A 24198-nucleotide genomic window follows, 5' to 3' on the forward strand; every position below is an offset into this window, starting at 1 on the left:
TGAGACCCTTCCTTTAGCATGAGATGTGATATCCAAATCCTTCACATTCCAATCCTGAGACCCTTCCTATAGCATGAGATTTGATATCTCAATGCTTCTAATACCAAACCTGAGATCCTTCCTATAACATGAGATGTGATATCCAATTCCTTCCCATTCCAAACCTGAGACCCTTCCTATTGGATGAGATGTGATATCCAACTCCTTCCCATTCCAACCCTGAGACCCTTTCTATAGCATGAGATGTGATGTCTCAATGCTTCTAATACCAAACCTGAGATCCTTCCTATAACATGAGATGTGATATCCAACTCCTTCCATTCCAATCCTGAGACCCGTCCTATAGCATGAGATGTGATATCTCAATGCTTATACCAAACCTGAGACCCTTCCTATAGTATGAGATGTGATATCCAACTCCTTCCCATTCCAATCCTGAGACCCTTCCTATAGCATGAGATGTGATGTCTCAATGCTTCTAATACCAAACCTGAGATCCTTCCTATAACATGAGATGTGATATCCAACTCCTTCCATTCCAATCCTGAGAGCCTTCCTATAGCATGAGATGTGATGTCTCAATGCTTCTAATACCAAACCTGAGATCCTTCCTATAACATGAGATGTGATATCCAACTCCTTCCCATTCCAATCCTGAGACCCTTCCTATAGCATGAGATGTGATGTCTCAATGCTTCGAATACCAAACCTGAGAACCTTCCTACAGCATGCGATGTGATATCTCAATGCTTCTAATACCAAACCTGAGATCCTTCCTCTAACATGAAATGTGATATCCAACTCCTTCCCTTTCCAAACCTAAGAGCCTATCTATAGCATGAGATGTGATATCCAAGTCCTTCACATTCCAACCCTTAGACCCTTCCTACAGCATGCAATATGATATCTCAATGATTCTAATAACAAACCTGAGACCCGTCCTATAACATGAGATGGGATATCCAACTCCTTCCCATTCCAATCCTGAGACACTTCCGATAGCAGAGATGTGATATCTCAATGTTTATACCAAACCTGAGACCCTTCCTATAACATGAGATGTGATATCCAACTCCTTCCCGTTCCAAACCTGAGACCCTTCCTTTAGCATGAGATGTGATATCCAGCTCCTTCCCATTCCAATCCTGAGACAATTCCAATAGCATGAGATGTGATATCTCAATGCTTCTAATATCAAACCTGAGATCCTTCCTCTAACATGAAATGTGATATCCAACTCCTTCCCTTTCCAAACCTAAGAGCCTATCTATAGCATGAGATGTGATATCCAAGTCCTTCACATTCCAACCCTTAGACCCTTCCTACAGCATGCAATATGATATCTCAATGTTTCTAATAACAAACCTGAGACCCGTCCTATAACATGAGATGGGATATCCAACTCCTTCCCATTCCAATCCTGAGACACTTCCGATAGCAGAGATGTGATATCTGAATGTTTATACCAAACCTGAGACCCTTCCTATAACATGAGATGTGATATCCAACTCCTTCCCGTTCCAAACCTGAGACCCTTCCTTTAGCATGAGATGTGATATCCAACTCCTTCCCATTCCAATCCTGAGACACTTCCGATAGCAGAGATGTGATATCTCAATGTTTATACCAAACCTGAGACCCTTCCTATAACATGAGATGTGATATCCAACTCCTTCCCGTTCCAAACCTGAGACCCTTCCTTTAGCATGAGATGTGATATCCAGCTCCTTCCCATTCCAATCCTGAGACACTTCCGATAGCAGAGATGTGATATCTCAATGCTTATACCAAACCTGAGACCCTTCCTATAACATGAGATGTGATATCCAAATCCTTCCCGTTCCAAACCTGAGACCCTTCCTTTAGCATGAGATGTGATATCCAGCTCCTTCCCATTCCAATCCTGAGACACTTCCGATAGCATGAGATGTGATATCTCAATGCTTCTAATATCAAAACTGAGACCCTCCCTATAGCATGATATGTGATATCTAAGTCCTTCCCATTCCAATCCTGAGACCCTCCCTATAGCATGAGATGTGATATCCAACTCCTTCCCATTCCAATCCTGAGACCCTTCTGATAGCATGAGATGTGATATCTCAATGCCTCTAATACCAAACCTGAGATCCTACCTCTAACATGAAATGTGATATCCAACTCTTTCCCCTTCCAAACCTGAGAGCCTTTCTATAGCATGAGATGTGATATCCAAGTCCTTCCCATTCCAATCCTGAGACCCTTCCTATAGCTTGAGATGTGATATCCAACTCCTTCCCATTCCAATTCTGAGACCCTTCCTATACTATGAGACTTGATATCTCAATACTTCTAATACCAAACGTGAGATCCTTCCGATAACATGAGATGTGATATCCAAATCCTTCCCCTTCCAAACCTGAGACCCTCCCTTTAGCATGAGATGTGATATCCAACTCCTTCCCATTCCATTCCTGAGACCCTTCTGATAGCATGAGATGTGATATCTCAATGCCTCTAATACCAAACCTGAGATCCTACCTCTAACATGAAATGTGATATCCAACTCTTTCCCCTTCCAAACCTGAGAGCCTTCCTATAGCATGAGATGTGATATCCAAGTCCTTCCCATTCCAATCCTGAGACACTTCCTATAGCTTGAGATGTGATATCCAACTCCTTCCCATGCCAATTCTGAGACCCTTCCTATACTCTGAGACTTGATATCTCAATGCTTCTAATACCAAACGTGAGACCCGTAATATAACATGAGATGTGATATCCAAATCCTTCCCCTTCCAAACCTTAGACCCTTCCTTTATCATGAGATGTGATATCCAACTCCTTCCCATTCTAATCCTGAGACCCTTCCGATATCATGAGATGTGATATCTCAAAGCTTCTAATATCAAACTTGAGACCCTCCCTATAGCATGAGATGTGATATCCACGTCCTTCCCATTCCAATCCTGAGACCCTTCCTATAGCATGAGATGTGATATCTCAATGCTTCTAATACCAAACCTGAGACCCTTCCTATAACATGAGATGGGAATATCCAACTCCTTCCCATTCCAATCCTGAGACCCTTCCGATAGCAGAGATGTGATATCTCAATGCTTATACCAAACCTGAGATCCTTCCTATAACAAGAGATGTGATATCCAACTCCTTGCCATTCAAATCCTGAGACCCTTCCTATAGCATGAGAAGGGATATCCAACTCCTTCCCAATCCAATCCTGAGACCCTTCCGATAGCAGAGACGTGATATCTCAATGCTTCTACCAAACCTGAGACCCTTCCTTTAGCATGAGATGTGATATCCAAATCCTTCACATTCCAATCCTGAGACCCTTCCTATAGCATGAGATGTGATATCTCAATGCTTCTAATACCAAACCTGAGATCCTTCCTATAACATGAGATGTGATATCCAATTCCTTCCCATTCCAAACCTGAGACCCTTCCTATTGGATGAGTTGTGATATCCAACTCCTTCCCATTCCAACCCTGAGACCCTTCCTATAGCATGAGATGTGATGTCTCAATGCTTCTAATACCAAACCTGAGATCCTTCCTATAACATGAGATGTGATATCCAACTCCTTCCATTCCAATCCTGAGACCGGTCCTATAGCATGAGATGTGATATCTCAATGCTTATACCAAACCTGAGACCCTTCCTATAGCATGAGATGTGATATCCAACTACTTCCCATTCCAATCCTGAGACCCTTCCTATAGCATGAGATGTGATATCTCAATGCTTCTAATACCAAACCTGAGATCCTTCCTCTAACATGAAATGTGATATCCAACTCCTTCCCTTTCCAAACCTAAGAGCCTATCTATAGCATGAGATGTGATATCCAGGTCCTTCCCATTCCAATCCTTAGACCCTTCCTACAGCATGCAATATGATATCTCAATGATTCTAATAACAAACCTGAGACCCGTCCTATAGCATGAGATATGATATCCAAGTCCTTCCCATTCCAATCCTGAGACCCTTCCTATAACATGAAATGTGATATCCAACTCCTTCCCATTCCAACCTGAGACCCTTCCTATAGCATGAGATGGGATATCCAACTTCTTCCAAATCCAATACTGATACCCTTCCGATAGCATGAGATGTGATATCCCAATGCTTCTACCAAACCTGAGACCCATACTATGGCATGAGATGTGATATCAAACTCCTTCCCATTCCAATCCTGAGACCCTTCCTATAGCTTGAGGTGTGATATCCAACTCCTTCCCATTCCAATTCTGAGACCCTTCTTATACCATGAGACTTGATATCTCAATGCTTCTAATACCAAACCTGAGACCCGTCCTATAACATGAGATGTGATATCCAAATCCTTCCCCTTCCAAACCTTAGACCCTTCCTTTATCATGAGATGTGATATCCAACTCCTTCCCATTCCAATCCTGAGACCCTTCCGATATCATGAGATTTGTTATCTCAATGCTTCTAATATCAAACTTGAGACCCTCCCTATAGCATGAGATGTGACATCCAAGTCCTTCCCATTCCAATCCTGAGACCCTTCCTATAGCATGAGATGTGATATCCAACTCCTTCCCATTCCAATCCTGAGACCCTTTCTATAACATGAGATGTGATATCCAGCTCCTTCCCGTTCCAAACCTGAGACCCTTCCTTTAGCATGAGATGTGATATCCAGCTCCTTCCCATTCCAATCCTGAGACACTTCCGATAGCAGAGATGTGATATCTCAATGTTTATACCAAACCTGAGACACTTCCTATAACATGAGATGTGATATCCAACTTCTTCCCGTTCCAAACATGAGACCCTTCCTTTAGCATGAGATGTGATATCCAGCTCCTTCCCATTCCAATCCTGAGACAATTCCGATAGCATGAGATGTGATATCTCAATGCTTCTAACATCAAAACTGAGACCCTCCCTATAGCATGATATGTGATATCTAAGTCCTTCCCATTCCAATCCTGAGACCCTTCCTATAGCATGAGATGTGATATCTCAATGCTTCTACCAAACCTGAGACCCTTCCTTTAGCATGAGATGTGATATCCAACTCCTTCCCATTCCAATCCTGAGACCCTTCCTATAGCATGAGATGTGATATCTCAATACTTCTAATACCAAACCTGAGATCCTTCCGATAACATGAGATGTGATATCTCAATACTTCTAATACCAAACCTGAGATCCATCCTATAACATGAGATGTGATATCCAACTCCTTCCCTTTCCAAACCTGAGAGCCGTTCTATAGCATGAGATGTGATATCCAGGTCCTTCCCATTCCAATCCTTAGACCCTTCCTACAGCATGCAATATGATATCTCAATGATTCTAATAACAAACCTGAGACCCGTCCTATAGCATGAGATATGATATCCAAGTCCTTCCCATTCCAATCCTGAGACCCTTCCTATAACATGAAATGTGATATCCAACTCCTTCCCATTCCAACCTGAGACCCTTCCTATAGCATGAGATGGGATATCCAACTTCTTCCAAATCCAATACTGATACCCTTCCGATAGCATGAGATGTGATATCCCAATGCTTCTACCAAACCTGAGACCCATACTATGGCATGAGATGTGATATCAAACTCCTTCCCATTCCAATCCTGAGACCCTTCCTATAGCTTGAGGTGTGATATCCAACTCCTTCCCATTCCAATTCTGAGACCCTTCTTATACCATGAGACTTGATATCTCAATGCTTCTAATACCAAACCTGAGACCCGTCCCATAACATGAGATGTGATATCCAAATCCTTCCCCTTCCAAACCTTAGACCCTTCCTTTATCATGAGATGTGATATCCAACTCCTTCCCATTCCAATCCTGAGACCCTTCCGATATCATGAGATTTGTTATCTCAATGCTTCTAATATCAAACTTGAGACCCTCCCTATAGCATGAGATGTGACATCCAAGTCCTTCCCATTCCAATCCTGAGACCCTTCCTATAGCATGAGATGTGATATCTCTATGCTTCTAATACCAAACCTGAGACCCTTCCTATAACATGAGATGGGATATCCAACTCCTTCCCATTCCAATCCTTTGACCTTTCCGATAGCAGAGATGTGATATCTCAATGCTCATACCAAACCTGAGAACCTTCCTATGGCCTGAGATGTCATATACAACTCCTTCCCATTCCAATCCTGAGACCCTTCCTTTAGCATGAGATGTGATTATCTCAATGCTTATACCAAATCTGAGACCCTTCCTATAGCATGAGATGTGATATCCAATTCCTTCCCAATCCAATCCTGAGACCCTTCCTATAGCATGAGATGTGATATCTCAATGCTTATACCAAACCTGAGAGCCTACCTATAACATGAGATGTGATATCCAAGTCCATCCCATTCCAATCCCTAGACCCTTCCTACAGCATGCGATGTGATATCTCAATGATTCTAATACCAAACCAGAGACTCTTCCTATAACATGAGATGGGATATCCAACTCCTTCCCATTCCAATCCTGAGCCGCTTCCGATAGCAGAGATGTGATATCTCAATGCTTATACCAAACCTGAGACCCTTCCTATAGCATGAGATGTGATATCCAACTGCGTCCCATTCCAATCCTGAGACCCTTCCTATAGCATGAGATGTGATATCTCAATGCTTCTAATACCAAACCTGAGATCCTTCCTATAACATGAGATGTGATATCCAAATCCTTCCCCTTCCAAACCTGAGACCCTCCCTTTAGCATGAGATGTGATATCCAACTCCTTCCCATTCCATTCCTGAGACCCTTCTGATAGCATGAGATGTGATATCTCAATGCCTCTAATACCAAACCTGAGACCCTTCCTATAGCTTGAGATGTGATATCCAACTCTTTCCCCTTCCAAACCTGAGACCCTTCCTATAGCATGAGATGTGATATCTCAATGCTTATACCAAACCTGAGAGCCTACCTATAACATGAGATGTGATATCCAAGTCCATCCCATTCCAATCCTTAGACCCTTCCTACAGCATGCAATGTGATATCTCAATTGATTCTAATACCAAACCAGAGACTCTTCCTATAACATGAGATGGGATATCCAACTCCTTCCCATTCCAATCCTGAGCCGCATCCGATAGCAGAGATGTGATATCTCAATGCTTACACCAAACCTGAGACCCTTCCTATAACATGAGATGTGATATCCAACTCCTTCCCGTTCCAAACCTGAGACACTAACTATAGCATATGTGATATCCAACTCCTTCCCATTCCAAACATGAGACCCTTCCTATAGCAAGAAAGTAATATCCAACTCCTACCCATTCCAATCCTGAGAACCTTCCTATAGCAAGAGATGTGATATCCAAATCCTTCCCATTCCAATCCTGAGACCCTTCCTATAACATGAGATGTGATATCCAACTCCTTCCCATTCCAACCTGAGACACTTCCTATAGCATGAGAAGGGATATCCAACTCCTTCCCAATCCAATCCTGAGACCCTTCCGATAGCAGAGATGTGATATCTCAATGCTTATACCAAACCTGAGACCCTTCCTATGGCATGAGATGTGATATCCAACTCCTTGCCATTCAAATCCTGAGACCCTTCCTATAGCATGAGAAGGGATATCCAACTCCTTCCCAATCCAATCCTGAGACCCTTCCTATAGCATGAGATATATCTCAATACTTCAATACCAAATGTGAGATCCTTCCGATAACATGAGATGTGATATCCAAATCCTTCCCCTTCCAAACCTGAGACCCTCCCTTTAGCATGAGATGTGATATCCAACTCCTTCCCATTCCATTCCTGAGACACTTCTGATAGCATGAGATGTGATATCTCAATGCCTCTAATACCAAACCTGAGATCCTACCTCTAACATGAAATGTGATATCCAACTCTTTCCCCTTCCAAACCTGAGAGCCTTCCTATAGCATGAGATGTGATATCCAAGTCCTTCCCATTCCAATCCTGAGACCCTTCCTATAGCTTGAGATGTGATATCCAACTCCTTCCCATTCCAATTCTGAGACCCTTCCTATACTATGAGACTTGATATCTCAATGCTTCTAATACCAAACCTGAGACCCGTAATATAACATGAGATGTGATATCCAAATCCTTCCCCTTCCAAACCTTAGACCCTTCCTTTATCATGAGATGTGATATCCAACTCCTTCCCATTCCAATCCTGAGACCCTTCCGATATCATGAGATGTGATATCTCAAAGCTTCTAATATCAAACTTGAGACCCTCCCTATAGCATGAGATGTGATATCCAAGTCCTTCCCATTCCAATCCTGAGACCCTTTCTATAGCATGAGATGTGATATCTCAATGCTTCTAATACCAAACCTGAGACCCTTCCTATAACATGAGATGGGAATATCCAACTCCTTCCCATTCCAATCCTGAGACCCTTCCGATAGCAGAGATCTGATATCTCAATGCTTATACCAAACCTGAGATCCTTCCTATAACATGAGATGTGATATCCAACTCCTTCCCGTTCCAAACCTGAGACCCTTCCTTTAGCATGAGATGTGATATCCAGCTCCTTCCCATTCCAATCCTGAGACAATTCCGATAGCATGAGATGTGATATCTCAATGCTTCTAATATCAAAACTGAGACCCTCCCTATAGCATGATATGTGATATCTAAGTCCTTCCCATTCCAATCCTGAGACCCTTCCTATAGCATGAGATGTGATATCTCAATGCTTCTACCAAACCTGAGACCCTTCCTTTAGCATGAGATGTGATATCCAACTCCTTCCCATTCCAATCCTGAGACCCTTCCTATAGCATGAGATGTGATATCTCAATACTTCTAATACCAAACCTGAGATCCTTCCGATAACATGAGATGTGATATCTCAATACTTCTAATACCAAACCTGAGATCCATCCTATAACATGAGATGTGATATCCAACTCCTTCCCTTTCCAAACCTGAGAGCCGTTCTAAAGCATGAGATGTGATATCCAGGTCCTTCCCATTCCAATCCTTAGACCCTTCCTACAGCATGCAATATGATATCTCAATACTTCTAATACCAAACCTGAGATCCATCCTATAACATGAGATGTGATATCCAACTCCTTCCCTTTCCAAACCTGAGAGCCGTTCTATAGCATGAGATATGATATCCAAGTCCTTCCCATTCCAATCCTGAGACCCTTCCTATAACATGAAATGTGATATCCAACTCCTTCCCATTCCAACCTGAGACCCTTCCTATAGCATGAGATGGGATATCCAACTTCTTCCAAATCCAATACTGATACCCTTCCGATAGCATGAGATGTGATATCCCAATGCTTCTACCAAACCTGAGACCCATACTATGGCATGAGATGTGATATCAAACTCCTTCCCATTCCAATCCTGAGACCCTTCCTATAGCTTGAGGTGTGATATCCAACTCCTTCCCATTCCAATTCTGAGACCCTTCTTATACCATGAGACTTGATATCTCAATGCTTCTAATACCAAACCTGAGACCCGTCCTATAACATGAGATGTGATATCCAAATCCTTCCCCTTCCAAACCTTAGACCCTTCCTTTATCATGAGATGTGATATCCAACTCCTTCCCATTCCAATCCTGAGACCCTTCCGATATCATGAGATTTGTTATCTCAATGCTTCTAATATCAAACTTGAGACCCTCCCTATAGCATGAGATGTGACATCCAAGTCCTTCCCATTCCAATCCTGAGACCCTTCCTATAGCATGAGATGTGATATCTCTATGCTTCTAATACCAAACCTGAGACCCTTCCTATAACATGAGATGGGATATCCAACTCCTTCCCATTCCAATCCTTTGACCTTTCCGATAGCAGAGATGTGATATCTCAATGCTCATACCAAACCTGAGAACCTTCCTATGGCCTAAGATGTCATATACAACTCCTTCCCATTCCAATCCTGAGACCCTTCCTTTAGCATGAGATGTGATTATGTCAATGCTTATACCAAATCTGAGACACTTCCTATAGCATGAGATGTGATATCCAATTCCTTCCCAATCCAATCCTGAGACCCTTCCTATAGCATGAGATGTGATATCTCAATGCTTATACCAAACCTGAGAGCCTACCTATAACATGAGATGTGATATCCAAGTCCATCCCATTCCAATCCCTAGACCCTTCCTACAGTATGCGATGTGATATCTCAATGATTCTAATACCAAACCAGAGACTCTTCCTATAACATGAGATGGGATATCCAACTCCTTCCCATTCCAATCCTGAGCCGCTTCCGATAGCAGAGATGTGATATCTCAATGCTTATACCAAACCTGAGACCCTTCCTATAGCATGAGATGTGATATCCAACTGCGTCCCATTCCAATCCTGAGACCCTTCCTATAGCATGAGATGTGATATCTCAATGCTTCTAATACCAAACCTGAGATCCTTCCTATAACATGAGATGTGATATCCAAATCCTTCCCCTTCCAAACCTGAGACCCTCCCTTTAGCATGAGATGTGATATCCAACTCCTTCCCATTCCATTCCTGAGACCCTTCTGATAGCATGAGATGTGATATCTCAATGCCTCTAATACCAAACCTGAGACCCTTCCTATAGCTTGAGATGTGATATCCAACTCTTTCCCCTTCCAAACCTGAGACCCTTCCTATAGCATGAGATGTGATATCTCAATGCTTATACCAAACCTGAGAGCCTACCTATAACATGAGATGTGATATCCAAGTCCATCCCATTCCAATCCTTAGACCCTTCCTACAGCATGCAATGTGATATCTCAATTGATTCTAATACCAAACCAGAGACTCTTCCTATAACATGAGATGGGATATCCAACTCCTTCCCATTCCAATCCTGAGCCGCTTCCGATAGCAGAGATGTGATATCTCAATGCTTACACCAAACCTGAGACCCTTCCTATAACATGAGATGTGATATCCAACTCCTTCCCGTTCCAAACCTGAGACACTAACTATAGCATATGTGATATCCAACTCCTTCCCATTCCAAACATGAGACCCTTCCTATAGCAAGAAAGTAATATCCAACTCCTACCCATTCCAATCCTGAGACCCTTCCTATAGCAAGAGATGTGATATCCAAATCCTTCCCATTCCAATCCTGAGACCCTTCCTATAACATGAGATGTGATATCCAACTCCTTCCCATTCCAACCTGAGACACTTCCTATAGCATGAGAAGGGATATCCAACTCCTTCCCAATCCAATCCTGAGACCCTTCCGATAGCAGAGATGTGATATCTCAATGCTTATACCAAACCTGAGACCCTTCCTATGGCATGAGATGTGATATCCAACTCCTTGCCATTCAAATCCTGAGACCCTTCCTATAGCATGAGAAGGGATATCCAACTCCTTCCCAATCCAATCCTGAGACCCTTCCTATAGCATGAGATATATCTCAATACTTCAATACCAAACGTGAGATCCTTCCGATAACATGAGATGTGATATCCAAATCCTTCCCCTTCCAAACCTGAGGCCCTCCCTTTAGCATGAGATGTGATATCCAACTCCTTCCTATTCCAATCCTGAGACCCTTCTGATAGCATGAGATGTGATATCTCAATGCTTCTAATACCAAACCTGAGATCCTTCCTATAACATGAGATGTGATATCCAAATCCTTCCCCTTCCAAACCTGAGACCCTCCCTTTAGCATGAGATGTGATATCCAACTCCTTCCCATTCCATTCCTGAGACACTTCTGATAGCATGAGATGTGATATCTCAATGCCTCTAATACCAAACCTGAGTTCCTACCTCTAACATGAAATGTGATATCCAACTCTTTCCCCTTCCAAACCTGAGAGCCTTCCTATAGCATGAGATGTGATATCCAAGTCCTTCCCATTCCAATCCTGAGACCCTTCCTATAGCTTGAGATGTGATATCCAACTCCTTCCCATTCCAATTCTGAGACCCTTCCTATACTATTAGACTTGATATCTCAATGCTTCTAATACCAAACCTGAGACCCGTAATATAACATGAGATGTGATATCCAAATCCTTCCCCTTCCAAACCTTAGACCCTCCCTTTGTCATGAGATGTGATATCCAACTCCTTCCCATTCCAATCCTGAGACCCTTCCGATATCATGAGATGTGATATCTCAAAGCTTCTAATATCAAACTTGAGACCCTCCCTATAGCATGAGATGTGATATCCAAGTCCTTCACATTCCAATCCTGAGACCCTTCCTATAGCATGAGATGTGATATCTCAATGCTTCTAATACCAAACCTGAGATCCTTCCTATAACATGAGATGTGATATCCAATTCCTTCCCATTCCAAACCTGAGACCCTTCCTATTGGATGAGATGTGATATCCAACTCCTTCCCATTCCAACCCTGAGACCCTTTCTATAGCATGAGATGTGATGTCTCAATGCTTCTAATACCAAACCTGAGATCCTTCCTATAACATGAGATGTGATATCCAACTCCTTCCATTCCAATCCTGAGACCCGTCCTATAGCATGAGATGTGATATCTCAATGCTTATACCAAACCTGAGACCCTTCCTATAGTATGAGATGTGATATCCAACTCCTTCCCATTCCAATCCTGAGACCCTTCCTATAGCATGAGATGTGATGTCTCAATGCTTCTAATACCAAACCTGAGATCCTTCCTATAACATGAGATGTGATATCCAACTCCTTCCATTCCAATCCTGAGACCCTTCCTATAGCATGAGATGTGATGTCTCAATGCTTCTAATACCAAACCTGAGATCCTTCCTATAACATGAGATGTGATATCCAACTCCTTCCCATTCCAATCCTGAGACCCTTCCTATAGCATGAGATGTGATGTCTCAATGCTTCGAATACCAAACCTGAGAACCTTCCTACAGCATGCGATGTGATATCTCAATGCTTCTAATACCAAACCTGAGATCCTTCCTCTAACATGAAATGTGATATCCAACTCCTTCCCTTTCCAAACCTAAGAGCCTATCTATAGCATGAGATGTGATATCCAAGTCCTTCACATTCCAACCCTTAGACCCTTCCTACAGCATGCAATATGATATCTCAATGATTCTAATAACAAACCTGAGACCCGTCCTATAACATGAGATGGGATATCCAACTCCTTCCCATTCCAATCCTGAGACACTTCCGATAGCAGAGATGTGATATCTCAATGTTTATACCAAACCTGAGACCCTTCCTATAACATGAGATGTGATATCCAACTCCTTCCCGTTCCAAACCTGAGACCCTTCCTTTAGCATGAGATGTGATATCCAGCTCCTTCCCATTCCAATCCTGAGACAATTCCGATAGCATGAGATGTGATATCTCAATGCTTCTAATATCAAACCTGAGATCCTTCCTCTAACATGAAATGTGATATCCAACTCCTTCCCTTTCCAAACCTAAGAGCCTATCTATAGCATGAGATGTGATATCCAAGTCCTTCACATTCCAACCCTTAGACCCTTCCTACAGCATGCAATATGATATCTCAATGATTCTAATAACAAACCTGAGACCCGTCCTATAACATGAGATGGGATATCCAACTCCTTCCCATTCCAATCCTGAGACACTTCCGATAGCAGAGATGTGATATCTGAATGTTTATACCAAACCTGAGACCCTTCCTATAACATGAGATGTGATATCCAACTCCTTCCCGTTCCAAACCTGAGACCCTTCCTTTAGCATGAGATGTGATATCCAACTCCTTCCCATTCCAATCCTGAGACACTTCCGATAGCAGAGATGTGATATCTCAATGTTTATACCAAACCTGAGACCCTTCCTATAACATGAGATGTGATATCCAACTCCTTCCCGTTCCAAACCTGAGACCCTTCCTTTAGCATGAGATGTGATATCCAGCTCCTTCCCATTCCAATCCTGAGACACTTCCGATAGCAAAGATGTGATATCTCAATGCTTATACCAAACCTGAGACCCTTCCTATAACATGAGATGTGATATCCAAATCCTTCCCGTTCCAAACCTGAGACCCTTCCTTTAGCATGAGATGTGATATCCAGCTCCTTCCCATTCCAATCCTGAGACACTTCCGATAGCATGAGATGTGATATCTCAATGCTTCTAATATCAAAACTGAGACCCTCCCTATAGCATGATATGTGATATCTAAGTCCTTCCCATTCCAATCCTGAGACCCTCCCTATAGGATGAGATGTGATATCCAACTCCTTCCCATTCCAATCCTGAGACCCTTCTGATAGCATGAGATGTGATATCTCAATGCCTCTAATACCAAACCTGAGATCCTACCTCTAACATGAAATGTGATATCCAACTCTTTCCCCTTCCAAACCTGAGAGCCTTTCTATAGCATGAGATGTGATATCCAAGTCCTTCCCATTCCAATCCTGAGACCCTTCCTATAGCTTGAGATGTGATATCCAACTCCTTCCCATTCCAATTCTGAGACCCTTCCTATACTATGAGACTTGATATCTCAATACTTCTAATACCAAACGTGAGATCCTTCCGATAACATGAGATGTGATATCCAAATCCTTCCCCTTCCAAACCTGAGACCCTCCCTTTAGCATGAGATGTGATATCCAACTCCTTCCCATTCCATTCCTGAGACCCTTCTGATAGCATGAGATGTGATATCTCAATGCCTCTAATACCAAACCTGAGATCCTACCTCTAACATGAAATGTGATATCCAACTCTTTCCCCTTCCAAACCTGAGAGCCTTCCTATAGCATGAGATGTGATATCCAAGTCCTTCCCATTCCAATCCTGAGACACTTCCTATAGCTTGAGATGTGATATCCAACTCCTTCCCATGCCAATTCTGAGACCCTTCCTATACTCTGAGACTTGATATCTCAATGCTTCTAATACCAAACGTGAGACCCGTAATATAACATGAGATGTGATATCCAAATCCTTCCCCTTCCAAACCTTAGACCCTTCCTTTATCATGAGATGTGATATCCAACTCCTTCCCATTCTAATCCTGAGACCCTTCCGATATCATGAGATGTGATATCTCAAAGCTTCTAATATCAAACTTGAGACCCTCCCTATAGCATGAGATGTGATATCCAAGTCCTTCCCATTCCAATCCTGAGACCCTTCCTATAGCATGAGATGTGATATCTCAATGCTTCTAATACCAAACCTGAGACCCTTCCTATAACATGAGATGGGAATATCCAACTCCTTCCCATTCCAATCCTGAGACCCTTCCGATAGCAGAGATGTGATATCTCAATGCTTATACCAAACCTGAGATCCTTCCTATAACAAGAGATGTGATATCCAACTCCTTGCCATTCAAATCCTGAGACCCTTCCTATAGCATGAGAAGGGATATCCAACTCCTTCCCAATCCAATCCTGAGACCCTTCCGATAGCAGAGACGTGATATCTCAATGCTTCTACCAAACCTGAGACCCTTCCTTTAGCATGAGATGTGATATCCAAATCCTTCACATTCCAATCCTGAGACCCTTCCTATAGCATGAGATGTGATATCTCAATGCTTCTAATACCAAACCTGAGATCCTTCCTATAACATGAGATGTGATATCCAATTCCTTCCCATTCCAAACCTGAGACCCTTCCTATTGGATGAGTTGTGATATCCAACTCCTTCCCATTCCAACCCTGAGACCCTTCCTATAGCATGAGATGTGATGTCTCAATGCTTCTAATACCAAACCTGAGATCCTTCCTATAACATGAGATGTGATATCCAACTCCTTCCATTCCAATCCTGAGACCGGTCCTATAGCATGAGATGTGATATCTCAATGCTTATACCAAACCTGAGACCCTTCCTATAGCATGAGATGTGATATCCAACTACTTCCCATTCCAATCCTGAGACCCTTCCTATAGCATGAGATGTGATATCTCAATGCTTCTAATACCAAACCTGAGATCCTTCCTCTAACATGAAATGTGATATCCAACTCCTTCCCTTTCCAAACCTAAGAGCCTATCTATAGCATGAGATGTGATATCCAGGTCCTTCCCATTCCAATCCTTAGACCCTTCCTACAGCATGCAATATGATATCTCAATGATTCTAATAACAAACCTGAGACCCGTCCTATAGCATGAGATATGATATCCAAGTCCTTCCCATTCCAATCCTGAGACCCTTCCTATAACATGAAATGTGATATCCAACTCCTTCCCATTCCAACCTGAGACCCTTCCTATAGCATGAGATGGGATATCCAACTTCTTCCAAATCCAATACTGATACCCTTCCGATAGCATGAGATGTGATATCCCAATGCTTCTACCAAACCTGAGACCCATACTATGGCATGAGATGTGATATCAAACTCCTTCCCATTCCAATCCTGAGACCCTTCCTATAGCTTGAGGTGTGATATCCAACTCCTTCCCATTCCAATTCTGAGACCCTTCTTATACCATGAGACTTGATATCTCAATGCTTCTAATACCAAACCTGAGACCCGTCCTATAACATGAGATGTGATATCCAAATCCTTCCCCTTCCAAACCTTAGACCCTTCCTTTATCATGAGATGTGATATCCAACTCCTTCCCATTCCAATCCTGAGACCCTTCCGATATCATGAGATTTGTTATCTCAATGCTTCTAATATCAAACTTGAGACCCTCCCTATAGCATGAGATGTGACATCCAAGTCCTTCCCATTCCAATCCTGAGACCCTTCCTATAGCATGAGATGTGATATCTCTATGCTTCTAATACCAAACCTGAGACCCTTCCTATAACATGAGATGGGATATCCAACTCCTTCCCATTCCAATCCTGAGACCTTTCCGATAGCAGAGATGTGATATCTCAATGCTTATACCAAACCTGAGAACCTACCTATGGCCTGAGATGTCATATACAACTCCTTCCCATTCCAATCCTGAGACCCTTCCTTTAGCATGAGATGTGATATCTCAATGCTTATACCAAATCTGAGACCCTTCCTATAGCATGAGATGTGATATCCAATTCCTTCCCATTCCAATCCTGAGACCCTTTCTATAACATGAGATGTGATATCCAACTCCTTCGCATTCCAACCTGAGACACTTCCTATAGCATGAGAAGGGATATCCAACTCCTTCCCAATCCAATCCTGAGACCCTTCCGATAGCAGAGATGTGATATCTCAATGCTTATACCAAACCTGAGACCCTTCCTATGGCATGAGATGTGATATCCAACTCCTTGCCATTCAAATCCTGAGACCCTTCCTATAGCATGAAAAGGGATATCCAACTCCTTCCCAATCCAATCCTGAGACCCTTCCGATAGCAGAGACGTGATATCTCAATGCTTCTACCAAACCTGAGACCCTTCCTTTAGCATGAGATGTGATATCCAAATCCTTCACATTCCAATCCTGAGACCCTTCCTATAGCATGAGATTTGATATCTCAATGCTTCTAATACCAAACCTGAGATCCTTCTTATAACATGAGATGTGATATCCAATTCCTTCCCATTCCAAACCTGAGACCCTTCCTATTGGATGAGATGTGATATCCAACTCCTTTCCATTCCAGCCCTGAGACCCTTCCTATAGCATGAGATGTGATGTCTCAATGCTTCTAATACCAAACCTGAGATCCTTCCTATAACATGAGATGTGATATCCAACTCCTTCCATTCCAATCCTGAGACCCGTCCTATAGCATGAGATGTGATATCTCAATGCTTATACCAAACCTGAGACCCTTCCTATAGTATGAGATATGATATCCAACTCCTTCCCATTCCAATCCTGAGACTCTTCCTATAGCATGAGATGTGATATCTCAATGCTTCTAATACCAAACCTGAGATCCTTCCTCTAACATGAAATGTGATATCCAACTCCTTCCCTTTCCAAACCTAAGAGCCTATCTATAGCATGAGATGTGATATCCAAGTCCTTCACATTCCAACCCTTAGACCCTTCCTACAGCATGCAATATGATATCTCAATGATTCTAATAACAAACCTGAGACCCGTCCTATAACGTGAGATGGGATATCCAACTCCTTCCCATTCCAATCCTGAGACACTTCCGATAGCAGAGATGTGATATCTCAATGTTTATACCAAACCTGAGACCCTTCCTATAACATGAGATGTGATATCCAACTTCTTCCCGTTCCAAACCTGAGACCCTTCCTTTAGCATGAGATGTGATATCCAGCTCCTTCCCATTCCAATCCTGAGACAATTCCGATAGCATGAGATGTGATATCTCAATGCTTCTAATATCAAAACTGAGACCCTCCCTATAGCATGATATGTGATATCTAAGTCCTTCCCATTCCAATCCTGAGACCCTTCCTATAGCATGAGATGTGATATCTCAATGCTTCTACCAAACCTGAGACCCTTCCTTTAGCATGAGATGTGATATCCAACTCCTTCCCATTCCAATCCTGAGACCCTTCCTATAGCATGAGATGTGATATCTCAATACTTCTAATACCAAACCTGAGATCCTTCCGATAACATGAGATGTGATATCTCAATACTTCTAATACCAAACCTGAGATCCATCCTATAACATGAGATGTGATATCCAACTCCTTCCCTTTCCAAACCTGAGAGCCGTTCTATAGCATGAGATGTGATATCCAGGTCCTTCCCATTCCAATCCTTAGACCCTTCCTACAGCATGCAATATGATATCTCAATGATTCTAATAACAAACCTGAGACCCGTCCTATAGCATGAGATATGATATCCAAGTCCTTCCCATTCCAATCCTGAGACCCTTCCTATAACATGAAATGTGATATCCAACTCCTTCCCATTCCAACCTGAGACCCTTCCTATAGCATGAGATGGGATATCCAACTTCTTCCAAATCCAATACTGATACCCTTCCGATAGCATGAGATGTGATATCCCAATGCTTCTACCAAACCTGAGACCCATACTATGGCATGAGATGTGATATCAAACTCCTTCCCATTCCAATCCTGAGACCCTTCCTATAGCTTGAGGTGTGATATCCAACTCCTTCCCATTCCAATTCTGAGACCCTTCTTATACCATGAGACTTGATATCTCAATGCTTCTAATACCAAACCTGAGACCCGTCCCATAACATGAGATGTGATATCCAAATCCTTCCCCTTCCAAACCTTAGACCCTTCCTTTATCATGAGATGTGATATCCAACTCCTTCCCATTCCAATCCTGAGACCCTTCCGATATCATGAGATTTGTTATCTCAATGCTTCTAATATCAAACTTGAGACCCTCCCTATAGCATGAGATGTGACATCCAAGTCCTTCCCATTCCAATCCTGAGACCCTTCCTATAGCATGAGATGTGATATCTCTATGCTTCTAATACCAAACCTGAGACCCTTCCTATAACATGAGATGGGATATCCAACTCCTTCCCATTCCAATCCTTTGACCTTTCCGATAGCAGAGATGTGATATCTCAATGCTCATACCAAACCTGAGAACCTTCCTATGGCCTGAGATGTCATATACAACTCCTTCCCATTCCAATCCTGAGACCCTTCCTTTAGCATGAGATGTGATTATCTCAATGCTTATACCAAATCTGAGACCCTTCCTATAGCATGAGATGTGATATCCAATTCCTTCCCAATCCAATCCTGAGACCCTTCCTATAGCATGAGATGTGATATCTCAATGCTTATACCAAACCTGAGAGCCTACCTATAACATGAGATGTGATATCCAAGTCCATCCCATTCCAATCCCTAGACCCTTCCTACAGCATGCGATGTGATATCTCAATGATTTTAATACCAAACCAGAGACTCTTCCTATAACATGAGATGGGATATCCAACTCCTTCCCATTCCAATCCTGAGCCGCTTCCGATAGCAGAGATGTGATATCTCAATGCTTATACCAAACCTGAGACCCTTCCTATAGCATGAGATGTGATATCCAACTGCGTCCCATTCCAATCCTGAGACCCTTCCTATAGCATGAGATGTGATATCTCAATGCTTCTAATACCAAACCTGAGATCCTTCCAATAACATGAGATGTGATATCCAAATCCTTCCCCTTCCAAACCTGAGACCCTCCCTTTAGCATGAGATGTGATATCCAACTCCTTCCCATTCCATTCCTGAGACCCTTCTGATAGCATGAGATGTGATATCTCAATGCCTCTAATACCAAACCTGAGACCCTTCCTATAGCTTGAGATGTGATATCCAACTCTTTCCCCTTCCAAACCTGAGACCCTTCCTATAGCATGAGATGTGATATCTCAATGCTTATACCAAACCTGAGAGCCTACCTATAACATGAGATGTGATATCCAAGTCCATCCCATTCCAATCCTTAGACCCTTCCTACAGCATGCAATGTGATATCTCAATTGATTCTAATACCAAACCAGAGACTCTTCCTATAACATGAGATGGGATATCCAACTCCTTCCCATTCCAATCCTGAGCCGCATCCGATAGCAGAGATGTGATATCTCAATGCTTACACCAAACCTGAGACCCTTCCTATAACATGAGATGTGATATCCAACTCCTTCCCGTTCCAAACCTGAGACACTAACTATAGCATATGTGATATCCAACTCCTTCCCATTCCAAACATGAGACCCTTCCTATAGCAAGAAAGTAATATCCAGCTCCTACCCATTCCAATCCTGAGAACCTTCCTATAGCAAGAGATGTGATATCCAAATCCTTCCCATTCCAATCCTGAGACCCTTCCTATAACATGAGATGTGATATCCAACTCCTTCCCATTCCAACCTGAGACACTTCCTATAGCATAAGAAGGGATATCCAACTCCTTCCCAATCCAATCCTGAGACCCTTCCGATAGCAGAGATGTGATATCTCAATGCTTATACCAAACCTGAGACCCTTCCTATGGCATGAGATGTGATATCCAACTCCTTGCCATTCAAATCCTGAGACCCTTCCTATAGCATGAGAAGGGATATCCAACTCCTTCCCAATCCAATCCTGAGACCCTTCCTATAGCATGAGATATATCTCAATACTTCAATACCAAATGTGAGATCCTTCCGATAACATGAGATGTGATATCCAAATCCTTCCCCTTCCAAACCTGAGGCCCTCCCTTTAGCATGAGATGTGATATCCAACTCCTTCCTATTCCAATCCTGAGACCCTTCTGATAGCATGAGATGTGATATCTCAATGCTTCTAATACCAAACCTGAGATCCTTCCTATAACATGAGATGTGATATCCAAATCCTTCCCCTTCCAAACCTGAGACCCTCCCTTTAGCATGAGATGTGATATCCAACTCCTTCCCATTCCATTCCTGAGACACTTCTGATAGCATGAGATGTGATATCTCAATGCCTCTAATACCAAACCTGAGATCCTACCTCTAACATGAAATGTGATATCCAACTCTTTCCCCTTCCAAACCTGAGAGCCTTCCTATAGCATGAGATGTGATATCCAAGTCCTTCCCATTCCAATCCTGAGACCCTTCCTATAGCTTGAGATGTGATATCCAACTCCTTCCCATTCCAATTCTGAGACCCTTCCTATACTATGAGACTTGATATCTCAATGCTTCTAATACCAAACCTGAGACCCGTAATATAACATGAGATGTGATATCCAAATCCTTCCCCTTCCAAACCTTAGACCCTTCCTTTATCATGAGATGTGATATCCAACTCCTTCCCATTCCAATCCTGAGACCCTTCCGATATCATGAGATGTGATATCTCAAAGCTTCTAATATCAAACTTGAGACCCTCCCTATAGCATGAGATGTGATATCCAAGTCCTTCCCATTCCAATCCTGAGACCCTTTCTATAGCATGAGATGTGATATCTCAATGCTTCTAATACCAAACCTGAGACCCTTCCTATAACATGAGATGGGAATATCCAACTCCTTCCCATTCCAATCCTGAGACCCTTCCGATAGCAGAGATCTGATATCTCAATGCTTATACCAAACCTGAGATCCTTCCTATAACATGAGATGTGATATCCAACTCCTTCCCGTTCCAAACCTGAGACCCTTCCTTTAGCATGAGATGTGATATCCAGCTCCTTCCCATTCCAATCCTGAGACAATTCCGATAGCATGAGATGTGATATCTCAATGCTTCTAATATCAAAACTGAGACCCTCCCTATAGCATGATATGTGATATCTAAGTCCTTCCCATTCCAATCCTGAGACCCTTCCTATAGCATGAGATGTGATATCTCAATGCTTCTACCAAACCTGAGACCCTTCCTTTAGCATGAGATGTGATATCCAACTCCTTCCCATTCCAATCCTGAGACCCTTCCTATAGCATGAGATGTGATATCTCAATACTTCTAATACCAAACCTGAGATCCTTCCGATAACATGAGATGTGATATCTCAATACTTCTAATACCAAACCTGAGATCCATCCTATAACATGAGATGTGATATCCAACTCCTTCCCTTTCCAAACCTGAGAGCCGTTCTATAGCATGAGATGTGATATCCAGGTCCTTCCCATTCCAATCCTTAGACCCTTCCTACAGCATGCAATATGATATCTCAATGATTCTAATAACAAACCTGAGACCCGTCATATAGCATGAGATATGATATCCAAGTCCTTCCCATTCCAATCCTGAGACCCTTCCTATAACATGAAATGTGATATCCAACTCCTTCCCATTCCAACCTGAGACCCTTCCTATAGCATGAGATGGGATATCCAACTTCTTCCAAATCCAATACTGATACCCTTCCGATAGCATGAGATGTGATATCCCAATGCTTCTACCAAACCTGAGACCCATACTATGGCATGAGATGTGATATCAAACTCCTTCCCATTCCAATCCTGAGACCCTTCCTATAGCTTGAGGTGTGATATCCAACTCCTTCCCATTCCAATTCTGAGACCCTTCTTATACCATGAGACTTGATATCTCAATGCTTCTAATATCAAACTTGAGACCCTCCCTATAGCATGAGATGTGACATCCAAGTCCTTCCCATTCCAATCCTGAGACCCTTCCTATAGCATGAGATGTGATATCTCTATGCTTCTAATACCAAACCTGAGACCCTTCCTATAACATGAGATGGGATATCCAACTCCTTCCCATTCCAATCCTGAGACCTTTCCGATAGCAGAGATGTGATATCTCAATGCTTATACCAAACCTGAGAACCTTCCTATGGCCTGAGATGTCATATACAACTCCTTCCCATTCCAATCCTGAGACCCTTCCTTTAGCATGAGATGTGATATCTCAATGCTTATACCAAATCTGAGACCCTTCCTATAGCATGAGATGTGATATCCAATTCCTTCCCATTCCAATCCTGAGACCCTTTCTATAACATGAGATGTGATATCCAACTCCTTCGCATTCCAACCTGAGACACTTCCTATAGCATGAGAAGGGATATCCAACTCCTTCCCAATCCAATCCTGAGACCCTTCCGATAGCAGAGATGTGATATCTCAATGCTTATACCAAACCTGAGACCCTTCCTATGGCATGAGATGTGATATCCAACTCCTTGCCATTCAAATCCTGAGACCCTTCCTATAGCATGAAAAGGGATATCCAACTCCTTCCCAATCCAATCCTGAGACCCTTCCGATAGCAGAGACGTGATATCTCAATGCTTCTACCAAACCTGAGACCCTTCCTTTAGCATGAGATGTGATATCCAAATCCTTCACATTCCAATCCTGAGACCCTTCCTATAGCATGAGATTTGATATCTCAATGCTTCTAATACCAAACCTGAGATCCTTCTTATAACATGAGATGTGATATCCAATTCCTTCCCATTCCAAACCTGAGACCCTTCCTATTGGATGAGATGTGATATCCAACTCCTTCCCATTCCAGCCCTGAGACCCTTCCTATAGCATGAGATGTGATGTCTCAATGCTTCTAATACCAAACCTGAGATCCTTCCTATAACATGAGATGTGATATCCAACTCCTTCCATTCCAATCCTGAGACCCGTCCTATAGCATGAGATGTGATATCTCAATGCTTATACCAAACCTGAGACCCTTCCTATAGTATGAGATATGATATCCAACTCCTTCCCATTCCAATCCTGAGACTCTTCCTATAGCATGAGATGTGATATCTCAATGCTTCTAATACCAAACCTGAGATCCTTCCTCTAACATGAAATGTGATATCCAACTCCTTCCCTTTCCAAACCTAAGAGCCTATCTATAGCATGAGATGTG

This window comes from Ambystoma mexicanum, chromosome 12, assembly GCF_040938575.1.
Source record: "Ambystoma mexicanum isolate Mex_15411 chromosome 12, UKY_AmexF1_1, whole genome shotgun sequence".
Lineage (NCBI taxonomy): Eukaryota > Metazoa > Chordata > Amphibia > Caudata > Ambystomatidae > Ambystoma > Ambystoma mexicanum.